Raw genomic sequence first — 15,992 nt, forward strand, 5'->3', positions numbered from 1 at the left:
TTGGACTGGCAGCATTACATAGCTGTGAATGAGAGTCCACCACTCAAGATACAAACTGAGAAATTTAACTTGGAATTGTCATTAGCACATTTTAGAGTGGCAGAATTGCTCTTTGACAGCACTCAGTTAAGTGAAAAAATTTCTACATCATTATTCGCGCCAACAGTCCTGGCAACATTTTGTGACTTTAAGCTCCAAATTGTATCAAAGTGAATGAAGTACACCTGTTACCTACCGTATAACAAACTGTAAATACACAGACTTCACAGAATTATCAGAGATGGTCTGGGGCTCTAACCCCCACTATAGCTACTTTGTTAATGCTGTCAGCTGGAAGCACTGACATATTTTGCAATATCCTGTTTGTGTGTTACATGCTGGATATGCCATCTGTAGTCCTTGTTAGCAGTATTTTGTTATGGAAAAATTATATGTAATTCTTGACAATGACAATAGGTACACTACAGGAAATCACAAAAATATAAGTATGATAACAGATATTGAAGAGGAGGCTTCCAATTAGCTGAACCAGTCATGAGGTGTAACACAGTTTATAATGTGTCAAGGCAATTATGGAAGTATTTGTCATCCTAAAATTTTAAGGACCTTACAACTTCATATTTTATTTTGTGCCTTTTCTGTCCTTTCACAGTTGCTCACTGATGACTGATGCACAAACAAGTTCACCTGCTTAAGGAAAAAAATGACAATTTAATTTCAGGAGCCTTCAGTAGTGTAAGCAGTCTTAGCGGCGTGCAGCTGTCAGAACTCTGGACAGTACTGACTGGAGAATTTCTACCCGATTCCTAAATGTCTCAATGGCACAAGGTACAAGTGCGGTGACTTTAAACACAACACACAGGTTTATCCAGGTTTCGACTCCAACTGACAGGTACTTTTACAAAGTGGGAGGAAATGCCATTTCTCACAGCACGATTAGGAAGACTTAACTAAATAAAAATGAATAGCGTAACTATGTTGATTGCAAGCAATGTCTCACCATTGCCTAGTATATGCCATAAATGATCCACACAAACCACAGCTGACTGGAAGTGAAACTGTTTAAACATGATAATGAGGACATTTTAATTATCATGCAATGAAATGCTAACTTTTACATGGGAATGCAGTCACAGGACGTCTGAAAGTAACACACATACAGGCCTTTCTGAAGTATCTCTCTATGCATACTGAAAACAGTTTTTCTATAATGAGCACGAGTGAAATGTTCTCCTGTGACACTGAGAAATAATAATCTCTGTTCAAATTTATGCATTCCTTATCCCAAAGGTTTGACTCCCGAGTGGTACAACCAAATTCTTACAGTGTGCAAGTCCAAAAAACTATGTGCCTATTTAACCTTACAAAAATTGCTGCTTACAAGTCAAGCCATTAAGCCTTTCATTGTTAATCACTGGAATAACTGCCAACAGGCTATGTATCATACATGCCAGATCTCACTGCCATGCGTCGCACCATCATCGCTTTTTGATGACATTCCTGCCTCTTTGTCTGGAATGTATCTCTCTGCTTTCCATCATGCAAATGCAGTTGGCATAGTTGTCCATCTTTGCACACTGACTGTTAAATGTGAGAGCTGAATATGGTGCCTACTTAGAGTTCTTGCTTGACTTCTGCAGACATGGCCGGTGAGGGAGATGATGGCTCTAAATTTAGAGCACAGAGGTGGGGTACTTAGGAGTCTAAGATATTTGTGAAGTGCTACAGCCATTGGCTGCTGCAGGGGGACTACAACGGGCTTCAGTAGAAGACTAAGGCTTGGAACAACACAGACAAGGTTGTCCCCAATGTGACAAGCATCCAACACACTAGGAAGCAATGTCATCACAGTTACAGTGACTTGAAATGGTACAAGCAGAACATCCTTATCCAATGGGAGGATGAGTTTAGAACTGTTGACCCCCCCCCCCTCAGTTGTACAAGTATACTGATCAATCAACAGTCAATGGCGTGGCATGGAGCAGACAGCCAAGACTGGTATGCATTTTGCTTTTATGCCTCTTCTTCTCTACTGCACTGCTGTACAAGACACTGCAGCAAACAGGGAGGCAAACCAATAGAGATTAAATCACCTCAGAGGTTCATAGGACACTTATGCATCAGGACTCACTGTAAAGCTAATAACTACTGTAACCCCATAGATTAGTAGCAACTTCAGCATGCATACTTTAACAGCAAGCATACATGCTTTCTCATATAGCTCTTGGTGCTTGCATTAGACAAGGATTACTTACACGGGAATTATAGTATGCGAGTTGAAAACTCACAAGTAGAATGTAGATTCTGCTTCAACATGTATTATTTTTACAATGGTAAATGCAGTATCTGGCATTAATTTCATTGGGGTAACTTACATTATTATCCTGGAAGGGCATCTATGCAATATGGCCATAGTTAACTGAAAACTTGTATTTCTCATATCATAGCGGTTTAATTGATTAATGGTACAACACAGTAATACCTCCCCATCATATCTGCATGCGGCAAAGGTGTACAGACTGGATAATCGTAAATGTGTTTTTATATTGTAATAATAAAGTTATGTGACATGTCATGGATATCATTCTCTGTTTTTTTGAACCACCCCACCCCTCATCTTTCTTTTTATTTAATTTTATTTTTTTCAGTGGGTCAGTATTGTTCTGTTATCATACACTTCTGCTTAGAAAAATGCAATTCAGCACAGGAAGGTAAGACCAATCACTGCAGATGGCCCACCAGGCCCCCACAAGTTACCGCACTGACATCCAGCACATGGAGTTCACAACCTGTCATTGCTGCCTCCACAGCCCCTGCCTGGCTGCACTGTCTGTGCCAGATAGTTCTGCCCCAGCTGCTGGTGCAATGGTACCCTCCAACAGTATTATAGTAGTAGTGTAGGTAGTGATTTTGTCACCCAGCAAGAGCTGAGAGGGCTGGGCAGAATATTACAGAAAAGGGCCTCGGTGCCAGACTTCGCCATGTGGAGAAGGTGCTTTGAGATATTACAAAGAGGGTGCCATGTCAAGCACTGGCACAGGGACCTGAGGCAGAAGACAGTGATGACACTTCTGAGGATGAGGACTAGATTCTCACTGTTCTCATGCTTGATGTGCATATGCCGCTGCTGTCCCCTAGCTATCCACAAAAATGTTGTCCCCCAACTATTTGTGTCCATCACCATCCCTGTCTGTCTTGTATGTCTTCACCTGCTTCCTCACCTACCCTCCCTATCTGACCTTCCATTCCAAGTCTCTGCCACAACATTCCTTTCTCTGAGGGGAGGTAATCACCCCACACATGAATCTCCAACTGTCCTGTGTCTCTTTTGACACACCTGACTTGGTCTAATTGGCACCACAACATTATTCTGTTGTTGCCACACATCCTTGGTGTGGTGACATTAGAAATTTAGCACATTCTTCTACAGTTTTACCTTTATGTAGTGAGGAATTGGATAGCTATGGCTCTCTTCCACTACCCTCCTGCAAATTACTGTATTCCTTCTCCTGTGCGCTCCTCTCTGCTTGCCCCCCTTTTCACCTCTTTCTTATCAACCAAATTTTTGCATGTTTAATCTGGCCAAAATTAATCACACGAAACACTCATGGTCATACATGGCCCATGTGAACGCCTTCATTTCTTGGCCTCAGCATTTGCGTGGAGTTTGGCATCGTACAGCAAAGCAGAATGACAGTGAATGATAGTTCATGACCTATGGCAAAAACTGCTGAGTTTTTGCCATCACCTGAAGTAATTCTATTATCTTTGTGTAAAGATACTTAAACATGCTGCGCTACAGGAATACAGAGTAGAGGCAGAATAAATGCTCTACTTAAGAGTTAGTCCAACAGTTGCTACACTGCTGCATGTAAAAAAAAGTGTAAGTTCCTCTGTGGATTGTTATAATAAATCACTTTGATGATAGCTTTTTGGCCACAGCATCAAGGGTTTGACTCTAGATGTATGCCACATCATTTATTAGTGGGATATTTGGTCCTATGATATGTTTAATTATATACATCTTAAGTTACATGCAGCTAACGACCTTTTGTGAACATTTGAATAATGCAGAAAAGAGATCCATCCCTATTAGGCAGAATGATGAAATGACCCTTATTCTAGTCATGTCTGAAAAATATGCTTTTCCTCTGCTACACCTTGAGTCACACAGCCATTAGTCAATGATACAGAGGATGACAGATTAAGAGGACACACCATAAAGATGTGCATTAATGTCCCATGACACCCAAACTTGATATGTCTTGGTCCCTCTATCTATACCGCTTCTCTCTCACCCCTATTTACTGTTGACTAGCCATTGGGGGGTGGATGTAAAGTTCAAGTTATGGCATTTTCATGTTGTCATTATTTTGCTAAAGGCTGTTATAAACTGTGATAGTTACCCTTCCAAATCTATCAGGCTGCTGGATATCATGTGAAGTGTAAAGGAGGCTATAACTGATATAATGATTACTGCTGCCTACCTAATGTCTTTATTGATCATGTTGCCAGTGTCTCTTGCAATGTGTGACTGAAATTTATTAATGTATGACCTCCTTTGTGGTAGGCTGCAATAATCCACCTGTTTGCAAACTTTTTGTTCTACTGACAAAATTTTGAAGCCTGACATATGTTATGCAGAAATGTAATTTTTTCTATATGTAATAAAGTAATGTAATTTTTCTAACAGTTAATATTATTTGTGTGTGTGCTACATCTGTTAGCAACAAACACCATCCTCACATCACCATCACGTTCCAGTTTCCTACCCCCTCTTCTACCACATTATCTGTATTAGTTAATGCTACCTCACCACCTTCTCTATCTCTGTATAATCACTTCATGTTAAAACAGCAGGACACCTTCTGAAAGAGGATAACCAGACTACAAGCACACCACAAAGATGTTCAGAAATGTACAACAGTACTAACTCTTCTGTCTCTCTCGATCCCTCATTACGTCTTCCATCTCATCACATTCTGCTGCAGCATATGTCTTAGTCTGATGGAAGAAATGTTCACCTTATATGATTTGGCTACTGCCCTTACTGTGAGGAAGCATACTGACCCCAGGTCACCACACATCCTGCACTACACAGAGTCAGGATATGTGCACTGTTAGGATAACTATTTCAAACTACATTCTATCCTTGTCATGTTTAGCAAATTGTACAATGAACTTGTGGTTTTCCTTGACGCATGGCTGATGAATAGTACATATGAACGTTTATGTATGTGGGCATTACCAACACAATTTGGACAATAAACATATTTAGGATAGTCATGTATATCTACTTTTACAGTTGTGCTCAGAAATAAAATTATAATGATCACATTTTTACAACCATTCTAAAATTAACTCTAAAAAGGACATGAACCCTGCTTCACCTGTACATTTTCATGAAGCTCACTGCACTTACACCTTGTACAACAGAGACATATAGATAGCAGGTAGTATCTCTCCACTCAGTACTGTCCAAAGTACCGATGGCCATGCATTGCCTCTAAGCCTGTTTGCACTGCAGAAGGCAGGCCAAATTAAATGTGTTTGTCTCTGCCTTCAGCAGTAAACCCAGTTTGCTCGCCGCTGACTGTCACACAAACAGGGAAAGCAATCACAACACTTCATTCTTTAATAAAGCTTTGGCCGTAACATTACAAAGGTCAAGTACAACATGCAGAGTGTTATTTCTCCATGTAACTGCGCAATTACTGCCATGATAAATGCTGCAATCATGACACATTAAATATTAACATAAAACAGATCCATTTTACATTTAATCACAATCAGATCAGTTTCTCTCTGCTCCTTATTTGCACACAGGTTGAACATGGAGCACTGATGACCACTGCTAATTCCCCACGTTCAACACCTCAAAATATAATTATGCATGGGCTAATACTTTGCCAACATCCACACCAATGAGCTTCTCAACAATGCCCTTTAGGAAAAATCTTGAGCACATATAACTATTTTTTACTGGATGGTAACAATTCATTAGATGGAAATGAATGACTACACATGAGATCTACAGTGAAATGTGAATGAACACATCATTCTATACATTAATGTCTGCACTATATCACTTACACTTGCAAATTATATATACACACATGCAGCACAGGCACATGTACTTCATTACTTAGCCTACTGCAGTGGGAAATGTTACTGTTTTGTCTTGAGGCCACACATTGCCCATGTATGAGCAGATACCATTGCTAATAGTAGCGTTGTTTAATGTTTACATACCATCATCATAACCTAATGAGACATGAATGCTTCACTGTCCATTCTGTGTTTCATAACTTTGTGTGTGTGTGGTCTACTTACCGTCATGTAAAACAGTACATGTCACTCTCACTTCTGCATTATACATTAATAACAGCAAAGCTGACTTAGGTCAGCAGTCTGTATGATCAGCAGCTTGTGCTTACTCCTTCATATCAACCAACATGGCTTTTCCCAAAAACTTCAACATCAATATAACTTCTCTGAAACACAATAAGAAACTAAACCTATGTATATCGCACTCTCACAGTGTAGAGGTCAGACTTCTCCCATGGTGCATGCACCAAGTACTGCGTCCACTAGATTTTGTAACTAGACAGGTAGGGGGTTCTATTCTCACAATAGTCAGCATGCATGTGTGTGCATATGTACAAAGAGGTATACAATCAGGTGAACATGACCCTATGTAATGCAGGCCTCATTAATAGCAGTCTGGAGAAACTTGTACACTGTAAGCTGATTCCTCTTCACTGTCACACCCTTTTCACAAAATCATCTTCTATGCAACACCTGTGATGTCATACTCTATAAAGTGCACTCTCTTACTGCAGATGTCAGATTTCGGCAGTGGCACTTGCGTTAAGTACCAAGTCCTCTAAACTATATGATTAGATAGGTAGGGGGTACCCACTGTATAGCACTCTTCTGTGTGTCTGATGGGTTTGGTGTACAGTCAGGTAAGCAAGACCCTAAATACTGTTGTCCTCACTCAACTAGCAGTGTAGACAACATTTTACTCTGGAAGGCTAGTCCACTTCACTGCCTCACCCTTCTCACACCATCATCTTTACTGCAACACAGTAGAAGTCAGATTTCTGCAGTGGCATATGCATTAAGTATGGTGTCCACTACAGTGTGACTAGATAGGCAGGGTGGACCATGCCATCACTGGAGGATTCATTCAGCAGCTGTGCTCATATGACTGCCACTCCTGAGAAACATTTACATGGCCACATGCACCCCATATCCCTTTTTCCCATCTTGTCCAACAACACCTACTGTATGCCACACACTGATGTGGTCATCCTTTCTAAGCTCTCCTGTGGCACATGCATATCATACACTTAGATTGTGTGAGTAAGATAGGTAGGGAGAGATCTACTACAGCAGTTTGAACCTCATGACTGTGTATGTGTTTTTTTACTGAATTTTAACCAAGAAAACAAGTGATAATGTTTAATACTCAAAATGAAACATTTCACGAACGTAAAACCAAATAAAAAATAATTTCTAACAAACTATTTACAACAGCGTCTACTAAATAAAAAAAGAAACATTTTAATATTTTAGTACATGAAAATTATCCTGATAATATTAATTGTTGTTTATTTAAGAGTTCTTTTAGACTTTTCCAAGAATTGTATATAGAAGTGATTCTGGTAGATCTTCTCTTAATAGTAATAAGTTCCAGATGACAAGTTTCAGTAGAGATGTTGGAAAATTCATTGAAGGAGGGAGTAGAATCATTCTTCTACTTTCTTGTTATAACTTTTCTTGCAATTGCTAGGATGTTCCATAACAAAGGAAATTTCAATCTTCAAACACAATTAGGTATTGAAGTATTAAATACAGCTATTTTAAAGAAATTTTATAGCAAAAAGAGCTTGCAGGAATAAATTACACTGACTATATATAGTATAGGACAATCAAAATACATACATTGCCAGTCTGCTTTAAGGTCTAATTTACATCTCCAACAGACTTAGTTTTAGATATTAATTCAATTCTGTGTGGTATAATGAAAAATCTATGCAGGAACGTCCATGTAAATATTCTCCACTTAAGTGAACAAGTAATTTGTTTTGATGATGAAATTAGGTTTTCATCATCATCATTATTATCCTTATTATTTATCAGTTTAAAGTAATTCCAACAGCTATCTTTATTATACTCCAATACTTTTTTAATCACTTAACACATTTTAGAAAGCAGACCTTTTCCAGATGTGTTTGATTGCATCAAAGAAAATAAAAGTTCAGCAAGAAAAGAACACTGTCAGGGTAAGGTATCACCTCCCAAAAAAAGCACAAATCCAAGATCAGAAGAGGTTGATACTCCACAACAAACGAAGCAAACCAGATGAATGAAAAGACAAGTCCTTTATTAGAATACGTAAGCGCTTTCACGTTGCTCAGATCGCTTCATCAGACTTCAACAAACCATAAAAATTTGAATCAACTTGTATATAAGTAAAACACCAATGAAAATCACATTAACAAGTCACATGCAAGTTACAAAAATACATCATTTCCTTTCCATAAAAATTACATAAAATAAAATATATAAATATATATATCCTAAAAATCTCATGCTAATAAATGAATAGTAGAAGTAAAATGTTAAAACTTACTAAAACATATATTTAATAATGAAACATATTACTACTGTTTAATGTTTCAAAGGTTTATCTAATAAAAATGGTCTCAATGAAAATTTATCATTGAGACCATGACCTTTATTCGCAGATAGCTTAATTATCCACTTTGCCTCAGTTTTTTCTGTCTTATTGCCAATATTACCAAGTCTTTCCGTCTCTGTTAACTGTCCTATTACTAAAAATCTAAAGGCATGTGTGGTGTCATTTTGTAGTACATGCTTGGCTAGGGCATTCCCTTCATTCTCTATGTATAGCATACAAATGCTCAGATCCTTTCTCTTAAAGTTCTATTAGTCTTTCCTATATAGAAACAATAACATTTTATGCAGGATGCTAAATAAATCACATTTCTTGACTTGCAATCAGCGTATTCATTGAACACATATTTAACACCAGTGTCTGGATGTATAAAAACATTAGATTTCATTTTATATATATATATATATATATATATATATATATATATATATACACACTGGTTGCAAGAGCGACATGCAAATGTACCCTTTCTCTCAGAGGAGATCTTATTTTTAGGCACTCTCTCATAACAAAGCATACGTTTCAAAGATTTAGTATTCTTATAGCTAAAAGATGGTTTCTCACCCACTAAGTCTTTTATACCATCATCTAACTGTAGAATATTCCAATGTCTCTTAATAATGTTGACAATAGAAGTATTATTATTAGTAAAGGGTATCACTAGTCTCCTCTTATCATTATTCCTCACTATAGGTCTCTCATCTATACTGCCTTGTTTTTAATAAAAGGACGTCCTAGATGTGTACGTTCGAAAGTATCCAATGAACGCATATCTCTATTGCAATAGCCTCTATGTCTAAAATCACTTTCTATAGTTTTTAATGCATTAGAAAAAACCAAATCATCACTAGTTATGTTAGAAAAACGTTTCACCTGATTATTTACAATGTTTTTATGTATATGGGGGGGATGCATGCTACTTCTGTGAAGAATAGCATTCTTCCTACATGCCTTCCTAAATACTTCTGTTTTTACCTTTAATAATGAATACTTCCTTCAAATTAAAGGAGTAGCTATGGGCACATCTTGTGCAAACTCTTATGCTAACCTTGTGTTAGCATATTGGGAGAATATGTATGTTTTAGAACATTTGGCTTACTCCACTTCTATAAAATATTATAAACGTTTTGTGGATGACCTTTTTTTAATTTGGGGAGGCACATTAGAGCTCCTGAAAGAGTTTGTTCTATATATTAATGGAACTACCACATTTCTTAGGTTGACTGAAATGTATTCACATAACACAATTGATATTTTAGATGTGACATTGAGCAAAAAGACAATACTCTAGAAACAGAAGTATTTAGGAAGGCATGTAGGAAGAATGCTATTCTTCACAGAAGTAGCATGCATCCCCCCATATACATAAAAACATTGTAAATAATCAGGTGAAACGTTTTTCTAACATAACTAGTGATGATTTGTTTTTCTAATGCATTAAAAACTATAGAAAGTGATTTTAGACATAGAGGCTATTGCAATAGAGATATGCTCATTGGATACTTTCGCATACATCTAGGACGCCCTTTTATTAAAAACAAGGCAGTATAGATGAGAGACCTATAGTGAGGAATAATGATAAGAGGAGACTAGTGATACCCTTTACTAATAATAATACTTCTATTGTCAACATTATTAAGAGACATTGGAATATTCTACAGTTAGATGATGGTATAAAAGACTTAGTGGGTGAGAAACCATCTTTTAGCTATAAGAATACTAAATCTTTGAAACGTATGCTTTGTTATGAGAGAGTGCCTAAAAATAAGATCTCCTCTGAGAGAAAGGGTACATTTGCATGTCGCTCTTGCAACCAGTGTATATATATAATGAAATCTAATGTTTTTATACATCCAGACACTGGTGTTAAATATGTGTTCAATGAATACGCTGATTGCAAGTCAAGAAATGTGATTTATTTAGCATCTTGCATAAAATGTTATTGTTTCTATATAGGAAAGACTAATAGAACTTTAAGAGAAAGGATACGAGAGCATTTGTATGCTATACATAGAGAGAATGAAGGGAATGCCCTAGCCAAGCATGTACTACAAAATGACACCACACATGCCTTTAGATTTTTGGCAATAGGACAGTTAACAGAGACAGAAAGACTTGGTAATATTGGCAATAAGACAGAAAAAACTGAGGCAAAGTGGATAATTAAGCTATCTCATGAAGTTCATGGTCTCAATGATAAATTTTCATTGAGACCATTTTTATTAGATACACCTTTGAAACATTAAACAGTAGTAATATGTTTCATTATTAAATATATGTTTTAGTAAGTTTTAACATTTTACTTCTACTATTCATTTATTAGCATGAGATTTTTAGGATATATATATTTTATTTTATGTAATTTTTATGGAAAGGAAATGATGTATTTTTGTAACTTGCATGTGACTTGTTAATGTGATTTTCATTGGTGTTTTACTTATATATAAGTTGATTCAAATTTTTATGGTTTGTTGAAGTCTGATGAAGCGTTCTGAGCAATGTGAAAGCGCTTACTTATTCTAATAAAGGACTTGTCTTTTCATTCATCTGGTTTGCTTCGTTTGTTGTGGAGTATCAACCTCTTCTGATTTTGGAAAGAAAATAAAAGGTCAATCAGCCTAGGAATAGAATCTTCTACTGTTGGTTGCATAATTTTAATTTGGTCTTCAAATGATTTAGCTGTAATTTTGTACATGTAACCACATATCTTCAGCCAAATCAAAATTATTACATACTCAAAAGAATGCAATTTGTATTCATTAACTTAAAGAAAATAATTTGATTAACTGGTTTCAAAGTGTCCACTGCTAACACCTTTAATATAGAAATTTTATTTTTATTATAAGCTATTGGAAAAGAAAAATCCATGCTTTATACATTGGATTCTTATAAAGTTTCTCAAGATATTCATTAACATATAAGAATTGGAAAAGTTAATTGTTTGCTTAAAATTATTCAGAGTTTATTAGAATACCATATGAGTTTTAATATTAAAGAATTACATTTTTTATACAACTTCTATGAGAGGTAGAGATGATGACTGTATAATATACACAATTTTAGGCAAGGTAATCATTCTAATTATGGAAAGTCATTCATCATAAAAATATATTCCATTTATAATATTTTCTATGGAAGTTAAACTATAACTAATGGTTATTTTATTATCAGTAATGGTTATTTTATTATCGGTAATGACTTAATTCCTAAGTATTTTATTTTATTGTATTATATATTTATTAAATATGTTTTATTTGTTCATACTGTTAAAGTTTACAGGAAAAAATTTTGTTTTATTTTTCATTAAAACTAAGACTAGACTTCTGAAAGATTTCCACTGATTTGAAAACTGTTGAAAGTGAATTGTTGCATCCATTAAAGAGTCAAAAGAACATCATCTGCAAACAGATGAATCCTGGAGGATAAATTCTTGTTTATTTGAATCCCTTTAATATTTGAGGATGATCTTATCAAACTGGCAAAAAGTTCTATAACTAAAGTAAAAAGTAAAGGAGAGAGTGGAAATCCTTGTTTGGTTGTTTTAGAAATCTTAATTGTGAAGTGTACAGGCCTATTTTTACATAAGCGAGAGAATTAACATTGAAAGAAAATTCCAAGTGACCAAATCAACGGCACTATTAATATCTACACTTACCAAAGTTAGGTTCTCGGTTGTTCTATTTGCATAGTCTATTAAGGTTAAAATATGCTTAATGTTATCATAGGAACTTCTATTTAACATAAAGCCAATTTGATCATCATTAATCAAAGTTGGAAGAAACTGCTTTAATCTGTTAGCATAAATAGTCATGAACAGTCAATGTTTAGCAAATAAATATATCTTTAAGATGAGCATTTTACAGGGTATTTTTCCTGGTTTTAACAGTGGAGAAATAAGAGTCAATTTCCAGGACGGAGATACATTTACTAGATCTTCAATTTAAAAACTTTAAATGATATGTCTAAGGCTTCTTTTGGCATTAACTTATAAAGTTCAGGAATAATCATTACCAGGAGCTTTACTGAGTTTTAATTTATTAGTTTGGGCTTTTAACTCAGATAAAATAAAATAAAACAGGCCTATAACTCTCAAGTGTTCTACTGTCAGTTTTTTTTTTGTTTTTGTAGAATTTCTGATAAACTTCTTAATATCCTCCTTAGAGTCTACTGTTGGGTTATTACAGTTTATTGCATTAAAATGATTTATAAACTCTTTCAAAATATCTTCAGTTTCAGTAACCATCTTCTTTTTGGGAGGATATGTTTCTTTAATGTGACTGGACTTATTACAGATTTTTGTCCTGGCAGCTAACTTATGCATATATTTAGAGTTAACAGAATAATTACCCATTTTAAACTTTTCCAAATTAATCATAGTCCTATCATTCAAGATCTCTAAATATTTACTATTTATTCAGAGTTTTCTTTTATCATATTTACCATATTTGTATTTGTTTTGTGATTGTCTAGTTTTAATATATCTATTGTATCTTGTAGATCCTTGTCGCACTGTTTCCTCTTTGGACCATACCAGTTTACAATTCTACCATACAGAAATGCTTTTAAAGCATCACATAAATATATTGTTTATATGATTAATTTCAATAAAAGCCTGAATTTCTTTTAAGATAAAAATTTTGAAGTCGTTTAAATTAGTTTTACAGGCAGGGACACGCTTGATAGGGATACTACTACTATATTTTAGAGTTAGATCAAAAGTTATAGCATTATGATGTGAAAGAGGACAATATACAAAATTAACCTTGTCTACAATATTTATTAGATCATTCAATGGATAAACTTTAATTTATTCTGGTTTGAGTTCCATGCCTAAGTGAATGAGTGAAATAAAGTGGATCCAAATCTGCGAACTCATGCATGTCTTTCATATGCAACAAGTCTATAAACTAGCTGCAGGAGATAATCTTCTCTTTCTATTGGTATCAGTATATTTTAGAATACAATTAAAGTCACATGCCAACATAACACTACCTTTTGTAATTTGAATAATTTGGTCTAGATGTTAATAGTCCTAACTCCTATTCCTGGAATCCAATATAAATTAATAAAGGTATATAGCTTATTAATTTCAACAGCTGCTGAACAAAGCAAACCTTAATCATTATATAAACGAACAATCTTAGGAAAATGTAAAGTATTTCTCCACAATATAAGCACCACCTTTTTACTGATTATAATGAAAGCTAAATAAAAGAAAAGAATTAGAATCAACTTGCTCAAAGACCTTAGGAAATTAACTATATAACCGCAAAAAGAAAATAATAAAACAACAACCAGTTGTGTTTTTGTGGATTATTAAAGCTTTGTGGTATTAAGCGGTTCAGTTTTTAGAATTAGAATTAAGCCTATCTATATCAGATTGTAAAAAGCGAGTTTCCTACAAAAGGATAATCTGGAAATTAAACAGCTTTAAAGAGACTCATTTAAAATGAGACATGTTTGGTACAACAGTTACATAAAAAAAAAAATCTCAAATTCCTAGTAATAGTTATGTCTTCGAATCACTTTCCTACTTAGAGACAGTGTACATGAAAAAGTATAATCATTAATAATAAATCTGTTAACTTTAATAGCTACAGTAGACACCCTTAAGTAACAAATTACATACTTCAATCGTAAACAAACTTTTGTAAAACCCTTTATACCCCACATGGAGTCTAAAACTCCCTGTTTGAATAGTGAAACTATCCAAATATACCCACCCATCTACAAAACAAAACAAAATCCTCTCTGCTACATCTATAGAGTATTTTCATTACAGATATGAAAATGCAATATGGTAAATTATAGGCTCCTCATATATTATGTTTATTTTTAATTAACATAACATTATAATGTTTGTAATATGTTACAGAAAAAAATTCAGATACCATGATTTCTTTAGCAAAAGGAGCCTTAAATTGTAATGTAACATAACAAGAAGTTATGTACTCACCATAACATTCGATGTATACAGTCCATCTCGCCTCACATTCTTACCCATGGGTTCGGAGCTGAACCTCAGCTCCGACTCGGCCATACTCTAGCTCAAAGTCATTCAATTAGCTGGGCTAAGAGGTATCCCATGCTGCACTGCTCCCTTTACCCAGATCTTGTTTGCTGCAAGCTCAATCACTCACCCTCCACACACATAACACATAGAGAAGGAAAAACATTCCAATAATAAAAGGAGTACTGAAACCAGAACAAACCTCTAGGTCCTCCAGGATGGGGGGAGGTGGGAGGGTAAGTACAAATGTGAGGCGAGATGGACTACAAACACTGAACATTACGGTGAGTACATAACTTCTTGATGTTATGTAGTCCAATCTCACCTACATTCTTACCCATGGGACAGCATCCCCAGCACCTGAACCCTGGGAGGCTCAGTGGAAAATACTCCTGAGCACTGTGGAACCAAAGGAAGATCTGCCTCTGGATACCAAATCCGATTTGTAGTGAGTAATAAAGGTGTGAGGAGATGCCCATGTAGCCGCACCACAAATATCATCCATAGACATCCTGGCCTGAAATGCTGTAGAGGTAGACATCGATCGGGTAGAATGAGCCTTCACTCTAAATGGTAAATTCTTTCCACCTGAGGCATAAATGAAGGAAATACAACTAGAGATCCATCTAGGCAAGGTCACTTTGGAAACAGGAGACCCAATCCTATTTTCTGAAAATAAGACAAATAGCTGATCTGATTTTCTAAGATCCTTTGTTCTATCCAAATAAAAACGCAACTGTCTGTGAACATCCAACTGGTGAAATTTAAATTCTGCCTTATTAGAAAACTCTGGAAAAAATAAGGGCAGTTCAATGGATTGGTTGAGATTACTAACCAAAGCCACTTTCAGCATAAAGGAAGAGTTTGGTCTGAGGGAAACCCTGTCCTTGTAAAATATCAAGTAAGGGGGTCTGATTGACAAAGCTTGGAGCTCCGAGACACGTCTAGCTGAAGTGATGGCTACCAAAAAGATGCTCTTCCAAATCAAATATTTCAATTCACAAGTAGCTTGCAGGCTCAAAGTGGGATGAAGTGAGACACTGTAGCACAAAATTTAGGTCCAAGGCATGACCGGGTCAAAGACTGGAGGGCGAAGCAGCATAGTGCCCTTCAAGAATGCCTTACAAAGTCTATGCGCCATTAGACTAGGTTCATTAGCAAAGTGAAAAGTGGAAATAGCCGCCAACTGGACTTTAATGGTCGTGGCTGCTGACCCCTGATTGAAAAGCATGGAGAGAAATTCCAGAACTGAAGAAATTGGAGCTGTATAATGAT

General features: G+C 35.6%; 1 protein-coding gene across 2 annotated transcripts in view; it reads right to left on the minus strand.

Moving 5' to 3' along the window:
- Positions 1-15,992, minus strand: part of TBCCD1 (TBCC domain containing 1) — a 768,212-nt gene that overhangs the window by 395,479 nt on the left and 356,741 nt on the right. The gene's annotated exons all lie outside the window — the stretch shown is intronic.

This window comes from Protopterus annectens, chromosome 2.part0 (assembly GCF_019279795.1).
Source record: "Protopterus annectens isolate FY-2018-M chromosome 2.part0, PAN1.0, whole genome shotgun sequence".
Taxonomy (NCBI): domain Eukaryota; kingdom Metazoa; phylum Chordata; order Ceratodontiformes; family Protopteridae; genus Protopterus; species Protopterus annectens.